This window comes from Thunnus maccoyii, chromosome 7, assembly GCF_910596095.1.
Source record: "Thunnus maccoyii chromosome 7, fThuMac1.1, whole genome shotgun sequence".
Lineage (NCBI taxonomy): Eukaryota > Metazoa > Chordata > Actinopteri > Scombriformes > Scombridae > Thunnus > Thunnus maccoyii.
The window spans coordinates 14,673,936-14,685,908 of record NC_056539.1 but is presented as its reverse complement, the minus strand read 5'-3'; positions in this window follow the sequence as shown (position 1 = coordinate 14,685,908).

Here is an 11,973-nt window from a genome sequence, read left to right as displayed (position 1 = left end):
GAATGGTTTGCCTGAGTCGTCTGCACCGAGAAACACGTTGATTGTTCTTCCTTGTATCTGTCTCTGATCTATCTGTTCCTCATTCAGAATGGCCAAGAAAGTGGGGGAGAAGATAAAAGACACACACACACACAAAAAACCCAAGAGATGAAGACAGAAAGATGGCAGATTGAAAACTCAGAACAGGCTCTGAGAGACAAAAAGAAAAACCAGCGTATAGAGGGCAGAAAGGACAGCCAGAGAAAGACAGAGTGCCAGAAAGAGAAATGATTGACATAAAATGCTGCTGCTGTGCCGCCTGGGCCCAATTAGAATGCCATTATGAAATCGCTATAATGACGCATCATTTAGCATCCTGCTCTGACTGGCGAAGTCGCACCAGTCCAGAGCTCCATTATTCCATAACGCCTTTCCCACTTCCTCCTGCAGCTGTGGACCCAGACAAAGGACAAGAACAAAGGCTGCATGTGGGTGCAACTTATTATTCTGAAGGCCGAGGCAGTTAAGATTAGGAGCCCACCCTCAGGGCCAGAAAGACCAGGTGACACAGTGCTGATAATTTCATGTCTGCTTTACTGTACTACTGCAGGGAGATCTTTACCATTAACATCACTTGTGGCCTCCTGCTTGATAAAGTATTATAATTAGTAAGTCATGAGGAAACATTGATGTTGTAAAATACATACAAACACAAAATACACCCATTACTTTATTTCTTTAACCTAAATGATGCCTTTCATTACATATATTTACTTGTTCAACACAAAAAAGCACCATAAAAAAGTGTATTCATCACTGATTCAGTAATAAAATCCAAAGCAATGTTGCTGTTTGCCTCTGCTCACAATCGATCTCTATTAAATTTATGGGATTGGTTGCTGTTGGAAGTGTTATTCTCTTACCCAAGTATTCATTTCAGTTCATTTCTTGAGGCAATTGTGTCTCATATTTCAGCGCGTGAAGCAGTCAGTCCAGTCTGAGTCTTTGCACTACGCCTCTTTTGCTTATTTATAATCATTAAATACCATCAGATTCCAAAGTATCGCATTCACTGGCAACAGTAGGATATGTAATAGACTAAAACATTTATATTCTGCATACATTATAATTATAGTGTACATTATAGAGACTTTAATCATCTTCTTTCATTTCTGCTGCATGCCCAGTACTGTGCCTCAGCACATTGCAATAATGTGGTGCTCAGGAAGATTGTTACCCAGGGATCCAAAGTTTGTGATACTCAGGCTCTCGCTGGCTCTCAGGCGGTAGAATATGCTGGTAGAAAGACTGGCGGCCACATACACGCCATCTGTCTCTGTAATTGTCATTATTTCCCTCTGGCAGGAAACTGCATACTCCCAGCAGCTTTGAGGCTAAATAAGCAGTCACACACTGGGGCTGGCTCACCAATATAATACATAGACAACTAACTGACTTACTGATTAATTCATTGCATTCTTAATTGTCTTTGCCCTTTTTAGTACTCTCAAAGGGTCCACGCTGACATTTTGGCCTGGTGGTCAGCTTGACAAATATCTGAGGATTTATATCACAGTCATTTCTGTGAGTCTTGCAGATAACTGGCTGAAGCTCTCATTAATGCTTGGCCTAATTTATCTGAGGTGATAAATGAGAGCAAACTTGCAGAGCTCAATGGTTTGATTGTATGTTAATGATACATATTTTAAGAAATAGTTCCATTTTGGAAAACATGCTTATTCTCTTTCTAGCCAAACAGTTAGCTTAGCTTAGCATTAAGACTGGAAACAGCTAGTCTGGCTCTATCAAAGCTAAAAAAAAAAAAAATCTGTCTATCAGAAAGTTTAATTCTCATAAATTTACCTTGTATCTAATTTATTTAATCCTGCTAACAATGCCATAATGGAAATAGCCACAAATTATAGATGTGAAAATTAGAGTTGTGCAACTCTACAGCTGACAGTGATGATGCACAATCATGATGATTTGTAAGTGTACAAAATCTCCATTTACTACAAACTACTGAGAAATAATAACCTTTATTTATATAGCATTTTTCAAAAACAAGTTTACAAAGTGCTTCACAGACATAAAAACAGAAAATACATAGTGCAATTACAAATTAGAATAACTTCAATGCAATCAAGAAACAGAGAGGCAATGAATAGGATGAGTACAAATGAGTAAGATATTAAGAGTCAGTTATTTAGGGAGTAGTGAATGAGTGAACGAGGAGTGATTACAGACACTGCCTATTTCTTGGCCAGGCGCAGTGACTTCCTGTCCCTGCACCTGACCAAGAAATAGAAATAATAATACCCATGGATGTATTAACAAAGCTGGATACTGTGCCGCCACTCAGCTTTGCTGCCAATTTTTTTCCTAGTGGCCACTTGCAGTATTGCAGCAAAATTTTTTTTAAAAATCCCCTGCAGCCCAAAAAGCATTTACCACATCGACCCCCATAATAAGTGAGACACAGAGACTGTAAAACTGTCGACAGCAGACATTGAACTTTAAACAAGGTCAATTATTACTCTTTCTATTATTAATTCCTAAGCCATTAAGATTTTATAATGAATTACAAAAAATATTATAAAACTTTCCCAGATTTTAAAATTTGTGACATCAACCCAATGTAAAGTTTATGGAATGAACTTGCAGGCAGGACCAGCGGGAAAAACACTACTGAGAACATTCAGTGGAACGCAAAAACGTGGAAGCAGATCCCAGAAGTTAGAAAACTTGTTTGGCTTATGCGCCAGGCAAGCACTTTTCATTTCAGTGAACAGGTGCCATCTTTGAATCCAATATCCAGTTCCTATAATACATATAATCCATTCATGCAAATAACCCTCTGTAAAAAGAGATACCGATAGAGAGATAAGGTGCTGTTTTTTTACCTTTGGATAAAGACAGGCAAGCTGTTTTGCCCCCAGACAGATATGAGAGCGGTATTGATCTCCCCATCTAGCAAGAGTATCAAGCTCAAGCAAAAAGGCATACTTTCCAAATGTTGAAATGTTCCATGAAACCTGGCAGGTTTACTTGGGGAATTGGCAAATCCAAAAACACCGCTACTTTCAATACCAGCTGATCTCTGTCCCCTTGACAGTTTGAGCATAACTAGGTTTTAGACAGCAAATTAAAAGCAGGACATGCAGTTAAATTTGTGATAATGAAAAATACTTAGATTTTGTGTTGAGATGTTATGAATGTACAAGTGATAGTAAATCATTAAATCTGGATTTCACACTTTAGATTATGTGAGTTACTCACTGTTACTTATTATAATGCATGCAGAAGCAAAAAAAAAAGCACAACAAAAACATATGCACTAGACAACGCTATGTGCTGCAGACATTAAGAGCAGTCAGGCTCTTCTAATCAGGAACTGTGTGAGCAGTGGACCAAAGCATACAAAACATCAAATTAAAGTATTGGGTGCTTTTGATGCCAGTAATAAAGAAATATAAGCTTAATCAACTGTTGTAAAAGAACATCAGCTAAAAGCCCAATGACAGTGGCTTAATTGGACTGATTACTACAAATGATGATGATGATGCCATGTATCTACAAAGAGGCTGCTAAATGTCTGAGTACAAAAGATTAGTAATTACAGACTTATAAAGGTTTGAGTGTTGAGGTTTTCAGGGAAAGTAAAAATGGCTACTCACTGGCAGCTTCAGACTTCTGTTTGTGCATTTTTCCTCTTAAAATGTATTAGATTTTCCTTTTATATATATAAAGCAGCAACTTACTTGTGTCTCGCAAGAGCCAGAAGTGGTTATTTACATTAAAGTGGTTCACTCAAGAAGTGTCACATTCTCCTCAGCCTGTAATTGTCCAGTATAGACAGGCAAAGCCATTGTTGAGTTGTTTCAGAAAACTCAACAGCGTTATCTGCATTCTCTGCATGCACGGCTGAATGCTATGATTACCTCTAAGACATTTCAGGAGCCTGTGCGGCACTCACGCGTGGAGAGGTTTCACTTCTCCTTGAGAGCTTTGCCATTCAATCATACACGCACGTCTCACGCAAATTATATGAATGCATTCACATGAGTACACGTATACTGTACAAGAACAAATGCATGTGCGCACTTTTTATCCTGCTGCAAATGTAAAATAAGTCCACCTTGAAAGACTACAGTGTTATTGCATGTTTCAGTCAGCTAGATTAGGATGCCAGGCAGCCTCTGGTTATACGTCATTACAGTATGGTGTAATAATTAATTAGCTGTGGTTTGAGAGTTGCTTGAAATTGGTGTGTCCATGTACCTTTCAGCAGCTGCAATCCAAGCATGCTGCTGGGAACACAAGCAAAAAGAACATTTCCTGATGGACATTAAATAGTAGGGCTACAACTATATATTTTTTTGATGAAGTGTCCAAAAATGGTGAAAAATGTCAATCACTGCTTCCCAAAGCCCAAGGTGACATCCTCAGATGTCTTCTTTTGTCCAGACCAACAGTCTATGACCCACAGACATTTAGTTTACTATCATAGAAGGCTAGATAAACGAGAAATTATTCACACTTGAGAAGATGGAATCAGAGAAATTGATTTAAAAAATAACTCAATACTACAGATGCACTAATTGCAATTTTCTTGGCTGATTGAGATTTCCATTATTTTAAAAATCTGACCTGCCGATCCTGATTTTTGCCAATTCCAGTTTTCTTTCTTTATAAGAATTTAATGAGAAAGAAAGTCTCTCTTTCAAATTAAACGTGTTTATTTGTTCTAACGTAAGCTGCAATGGTACGTTAGCATGTCTGGCTACCTAGTTTACTGCCAAGAGTAATCAAGCGTTACTTCCAAGGCTGAGGAGCACATCATTAACTATGTGAGGTCTCAAAGACAGTGCTGCTCCTTTACTTCCATGTGTTCCTTATGGATCATCAGCTGGTGAGGAAGTTTGGGACATGCAGCTTCAGCCTCAGTCTTTTAGGACAAAAGGTGCTGAATGCAGCAATCAAATGCATATCAAGTGCACAGACCATTTCTACAGGGTTTTCATTTTCGGTTGGCAAATATTAAAAAGTCAGTCATTCACCCAATTCATGGAGCTAACATTAGCTTAATGAGCTAGCTAGATATAGCTGATAAAATCTACCAGCGACAGTTCTCATTTTAGCCGTGATAATCAAAATTCATTGGCTGGAAATGAGAAGCCTGCTTTTGTCTACATTTGTGTGAAATCAAAGAAGTGTTGTTTCAAAAATTAAAAAACTGCATATGTGCCACGCAACAACTGAAAGCTTGTCAGGAATATTATGTAGGGTTGATTGTCTGATAAATGGCCTTTCAGCACAAGAATGCTAAACATGCTGAGTCTTGCCTTCAGCTTATCTACCTAGTCTGCTGGAAATATTTGAGCTATGAAGCTTATATTTTTACATCATCTAGAAACTAAAGTACATTTATAGATTAAACACTCTCAAATCCAGGAACAAAATCACCTTTAATTCTATGAAGTTTTTCTTGAAGTATCCCATAAAAACAGGCATTGATAAACACAACACTCCCTTTTTTGCACATACACACATTCATACAACTAGACCATCATTACTTCTGAAGGTTACTCCCTTCAGACACTACAACTGGAGGCTTTTAAAGCATTTTACAGACTGAAATGCTTCTCTAAACCAGACCACACAATGTATTCCCTCGGGGAGAGGAGTGGACGACCGAGACAGAACCTCTCCAGTTAGAAGCACCAAACTACTGACCTGATGTGGATCTCATATCTTGCCAGCATCTCCCCCGGCTACAAATACATGTGTGTGTGTACTTTTCCATTTGATTTGGTGTCAACGGTCAGGGACGATAATGGGGTAAACAGCGTATAGCTCACTGAGCATCAGACTGTCTGGAAAAAAATAACTTTTTGGAAACTTTGCTGTTAAGTATTTGCGTAGGAGGAGGAGAAGGTGACTTTAGATACACTCTACAGAAGGGATAACAGTGTAAGTGTGTGTGTCATGCTGTAACACTAAGCCCCAGGGGAGATAAGAGCAGATGATCGTCACTCTCGCTCTTCCTTTTAATTTGTGTTCCATTAGATGAAGTGATCAGAGTGGCACCACGCAGAGTGACGAAGAAAAGAGAAAGAAGAAGACACAAAAGGTTCTTGTGATGAACAAAGGCATCACAGCAGCCTACCAGAACTGTGTGTCCATCATATGAAAATACACCAGCCATGTTTAATCTGTTTGGAACAACTGATGGCTGAGCGAAGACGATCAAATTACTTCAGTATCTGATTATCACATCAGACTTTCTGGTGACAGATAGTGTGAAATAGCACCAAAAGCACTGCAGTGTCAATTGCAAGATTAACCTGATTGTCAAGACAATTAACAGGATTGAGCTACAGAAAGAAAAACATTGACACTATGCAAAAGTATGCTTATTTTTCCTGATATTCATCTAATTTTTCCTTTTTATTCTTGAGAATTACTGAATGATTTTATCTCTTCAGCTCTCTAAAAAGTACAGAGCCTGGGAGGGGCCGTGGAGAAAAAAATAACTAATTCATGTTCTCAATTTAGTAATTTATGCTCTCAAAGTAAAATATATATTTTGCATATTATTTTATTTATTAAATTGAGAGCATTAATTATTAATTCAACAGTACAATTTAGGGTTTTTTTTCTCTGTGGCCCCCACCAAGCCCCATAAAAAAGTATTTCACTCTGCATGTCCTCGTCATAACCCACAGACATATGCGACAGGTGATGATGGCTCAAGTAATCATTTCTTAGCTTTAATGGGTCACAAAGCAATTAGATGAACTACAGAGATGTCACATTAATTTGTACCTGGTGCATGTAATATAAGGTCTAAGCCTTGGTTTCAGAATAGATTTCAGGATTTTACTCATAAAGCGCTCCACAGTCTACCTTCAGCATACATTTGTGCCCGTACGTGTCCACACTCAACCTCAGATCCTGCTATAAAACTCATCTTCTCCTAGTCCAGACATAAAACTAAAGCACCCCAAATTGCTTCTGTTTACCTCAGTGACATCCTTTAAAGCTCCACTAAAAAACAAATCTTTATAAACTTGCCTTTCTGCATGTATTGGTTTTTCTGTGTCCTCTCTGTTTTTTATTCATTTGATTAATTTAGGACCTCTCTTTTCTTTTTATTGTTCAAATTCTGTTATTTTAATGCTCATTTTTTTCTCTTCTGTGAAGCACTATGTTTTGAGTGCTACGTGCTAAGGTTTTATTTATTTTTCAAATTGGTTAAAGGTTGCATAATAATACATTTTTAGATGTTGTCATGCTAAATAAAGTTGGTTCCAAATGGTATGCTTTTTAAGCTGAGCAACCTCTGCACATCATAATACAATAAAGCTGTTCACAACCTAATGTCTTATGTTATGGATTTGGCATTTCATAATAATTTCTTCGGAATTTCCGAATTTAGGGGGAATATGAATTACCTGGAACAAATAGCTCCATTTAAACTCAAGTATGTATTCTTTCATTGTTCTTTTATTATCGGAAACTTTATTCTCCATGTATGCTGAAAGCTGCTGTACACTGCCTTCATTATAATTACTACCAAATTACAATGGACTTTCCAGGAAACTTATTGAAGATTATTCAGAAACTCCAATCTTTGGGGATTTGTTGTTCTGTTTAATTTGCATTCCTTACTCCTCACTGCGTTAAGAAAATCCATCTCCTTTGGTCTTATGAAAGTCAAGATGAAAAAAGAGGGTAATTCCCAGAATGCTTTTGGAAATTCAAGTTTACACAATGCAGTATATCCTTAGGATTTATCATTAATTCAATTATGCATGTTAAGTAATGCCACAGAAGAACTTCCCCCGATGTGTTCAGTTTATTCAAGCATCCTCCTCCTCCCTTGTGCTGCTGAGCAAAGCTCTCAGAGAGGGATGTGATGTGTTCAGACTGCGACGCCGCGGGACCAGAGCAGCCTTTAGTGCTAATGACCTGTCTGTATGGCAGAGATTTAGAGACACATACAAAAGTGGAGCCACAACAGGGGACCTGCTGCAGCAATTCATCTTCATTTTAATTGGGAACATTTTGTGTTGCTCACTCCTCCACATTAATAAACCAAAGCCCTACAGCAGTTTCTCAAAAACTCATTAATGCACAAGATGCAGTCCAACCCAGGTGTTGCTCAGCAGAGAACAGAAAATATATTTTCCCTCTTCTTAATCTTCTTATTGATCATCTATTTGTTTTTTTTCACCATTATCATCATCATTGCCTTAATTTTTCTCATCATCACTATCATTTTCAGTAGCTGCATTATTAATTGTGATATCTCCAACAACAACAACAACAAAAGTGATACCAAACAATAATCCCATTAACATGATACTGATAGAACATGAAGAGAGGAGAGTTTAAGACTGAATAAAAAAAATCCCTCTAATGTTGCTTTCTTTATGTTGTTGACAAGCAGCCTAACTTTTAGACCAGGTCCAGATTGTGGAGGATTTATTGATGCACAGTATTCAGACAGGCATTATTTCCACTCTTGCCCCCTCTGAGTTGAGCAATGTGTTTGAAACAGCACACAGCAAGGGAGAGACGGGCTACAAAGGGCCAGCTGCCACTGCAAATGCTGGAGCTGTTTTGGGAAACTGAGCGGTGATTCATGCTGGAAAATTGATTCATTTCTTGTTCTGATAAGCACCTTTTTTTCTTTGTGCCCATATGCTGCAATGGCTTTGAAAAGACCCGTTGAAAAATGCGTCTCTCTCACCGCAGTGAAAATGCACAGGGTAGATAGACAATAACAGCACCATCTTCAAATATACAGTGATGCAATCCAATCCAACGTCACAAACTACAGCCTCAACAATCACCACGCAGTTCAATCTGCACCTCTCTGAACAGTATAAGCTACACTTTGCCACAGGGCATTGTTGCACAGGTGTTTACATTATTGCAGCTATTTTTATACACTAATCTTTACAGGTTATTGTTGTGATTGCAGCTGCTCAAGAATCTGTGTTTGTATCTGTGTATGTGGAGCGCATGTTTGATAAGTGCACAGCAGGTGTGTATCTGCTTTGAGGAACATTGGCGCAAATGGAAAGCTTTGACCGGCTCTTATCACCAACAGGCAGTCCATAGCAACAAACCAGGCAGGAAAATCAGTTTTCAAAAGCCTACCGGCTAACCTGCCCTCCTCATCTCAGCTCTGCTCCTGCACAGGACATCACACAAGCTGCTGGACTTCTCACCCACCGCTCAGCGCCCAAAGCGAGCCGAGCACACGTAGGCTCAGGTTCAGCTGAGATGAGGGTTTATCAGAACAGCAGCAGTGGTGGTGTCTGATGGACTAACTGAGATTTACATAAACAAATCTCTCATTATCAGCGAAAGGGTACCAAGGCCTGGCTTCCCACCTGTTGTCAAATCTCATCTTTTTCAGCACAGATATTTTTTTGGGAGACTCACCAACACAATCCTGGAGGAATCAATCATTTTAAATGTCAGCCTTGCAAAATTGGGTCTGTCTCAAACTGGAGCTCGTTCTGGGAGTTTATGCAGACGATTCAAGTTAGTCATGGTGGCTTCCTCCAAGTAAAATGAACAATACATTGCAGAAAACAAAAGAAAGACCAAAACAAATCCTCCTTAAAGCGACAACTTTCATGTGCTTACTTCACAGCTGCTGCAGAGTTACTCCCAATTGTGCAGGTATAAACAGGTTTCCAAGCATCATCACGGTGAGATGCGAGCACACATGGGATGTAGGAAAAACAGCTTACAACATGGCGTGTTGTTTTTGTGCCATAAATTACACATATCACAAAAGTATTGCCTGGAAAATGTTCATTATTGCAAGATGGAAACGATTCTGTTTGCTCAGAGATGCACAGAAACTGGTGAGTAAGAAATGCCTGTGATGTCTGTACTTTGCTGATCAGTTTGACCTGTTTAGAGATGCTGGTAGAGGTGGCAGACTGATGGCTTTGAAGGGAAAATATATCACAGTTTTAAGCTTTAATATTTCAGAGAAAACAAATCACAAACAGGAGTTATCTTTTGATTATTGTTTGCGACTATAATTTCTTATTAAATCCTGAATTGACACAGTTTGTTTTGAGTTAAGCTTTGCTTGTATTTTTGGCAGGTATCTGAGATTTAGCGTTGCCATAAGACATCTCGCATATATCTTAGTGTTTGGTATATTATTAAACAGCAGGATATTCATATGTGCTAATGTTACTAATACCACACTGAGACTGCGTCTTTCTCTGAACTTGTGCAGCAGGCCAACAGCAAGAATTACATGTATGCTAATGTTACTTTTTCTTTAATGTTAACATTACTCGTTCTTAACCTGTGCTGCCCAAAGGAAAGTGCTTTCAAACCAGCATTAATTGAGTTTTTGGTCACTCGGGGGCAACTGAGACAAGTTGTAAACACAACATATCAACAAACTGATATTTTGAACTTGTTAACAAACAGTTGCTAACTTACACATCCAGCAGTTATGGAGCAACATTATCATTCATGTAGAGTTGTGTTACTGTCCACCTGATGAGTGTAAATCCAATATTCAGTCTCTTCTAGCTGTGGTTTTGTTCTCTACCAACTCCTGAGGGAAATATATGGCTCTTTGGCTGCTAAATGCTCCACCATGTTCACTAGCAAATCGCTAACTGTGTCTGTTTGCTGTTTGGTGCTGTAGCATATGGTGGGTTTTTAGAGGTTTGCCTGCTGCGGCTGACAACGTGAGAGTGAACCAAAACACGCAAGTTAAGTGCCATTACACTGAAATTTTATTTATTGACAGGTGTTTCATAGGGAGGAACAGAAATATGCACAATAAAATATGAGAAACAATAGGATTGATTATCATGATATGAATAAATAAAATGACACCCATCTCTCCCAGAGGAGAAGTGAAGGGGATTGAAGAAGTGGATCGAATGAAGGTGGAGGGGTTTTTGAATGTGAATACGTGATACACAATGTATACATACTAAGTTTGGAGGCCTTGCTAGTTGGTTTTATAATTATATGAACAAGTTCTACTGTACATATGATATAATACACATATTTAGGGTGTCAAATCTATTCTATCTATTCTTCTTAGTGTCCTCTGCAAGGTGGGATGCCGCTTTACCAGAGTTCTCACTGTCTCTTCCTACTGTATTTTTGGATGTCAGAGGATGTCTTTTGTTTTAATCAGTGTTTTGGAAATGAGTTTTCATGGTTAATTGACTGTGGTGATGTCGGCTGAAAGGTGGAAGGGGCTGCAGGAGTGGGAGTGATGAACCGCAGTAACAAGGCACCTTCTCTGACAGGAGGGCCGCCGTGGTCCTGTCACCGTCTGGGAGGCTTACAAACACACACACGCACACCACACAGGCAGACTCATGTACACACACAGCTACACACTCTTGTAAGTACAGATGCACGAGCACATGTACAGCCAGCGACAACCCTGCTACTCTCTCTCTCTTTCTCTCTCACACGCACACACACACTTGAGAATGTCAAGTCGTCTGGATGAGACTGACAGTCACTGGGGCCGCAGGATCACACTCTAACACTCCCGTTGTGCGGTGCTGTGACAGCCACTACCAGCCACTGTGTGTGTGTGTGTATGTGTGTGCATAGAGTATATGTATATTACTCATGGATATGCTTCACTGTCTGTCTATCTGTATAATATTTGTTATTTAAATATCTGTCATGGTGTGCACAGTGTACTTTTTTTCAGTGGATCTTTACTGTGTCTTGGATTCCTGCAAGAAACTGTAACCAAATTTTGTTTGGAAAAGTGATTTGTCACTCACTAATAAGGGACTGTTTTGCTTCTGCCAGAAGGTTGGAGGAATAGGACAGCTTAAACAACTCTCATCAGACAGTGCAAAGCCTGAACTGCCCTCTGCTCACAGCTCCGACTGTCAAATCTACATCTAGTCAGACTCCAAACATGGTGATGTTTTTTTTCCTTCCTTCATGTTTACGGAGGAA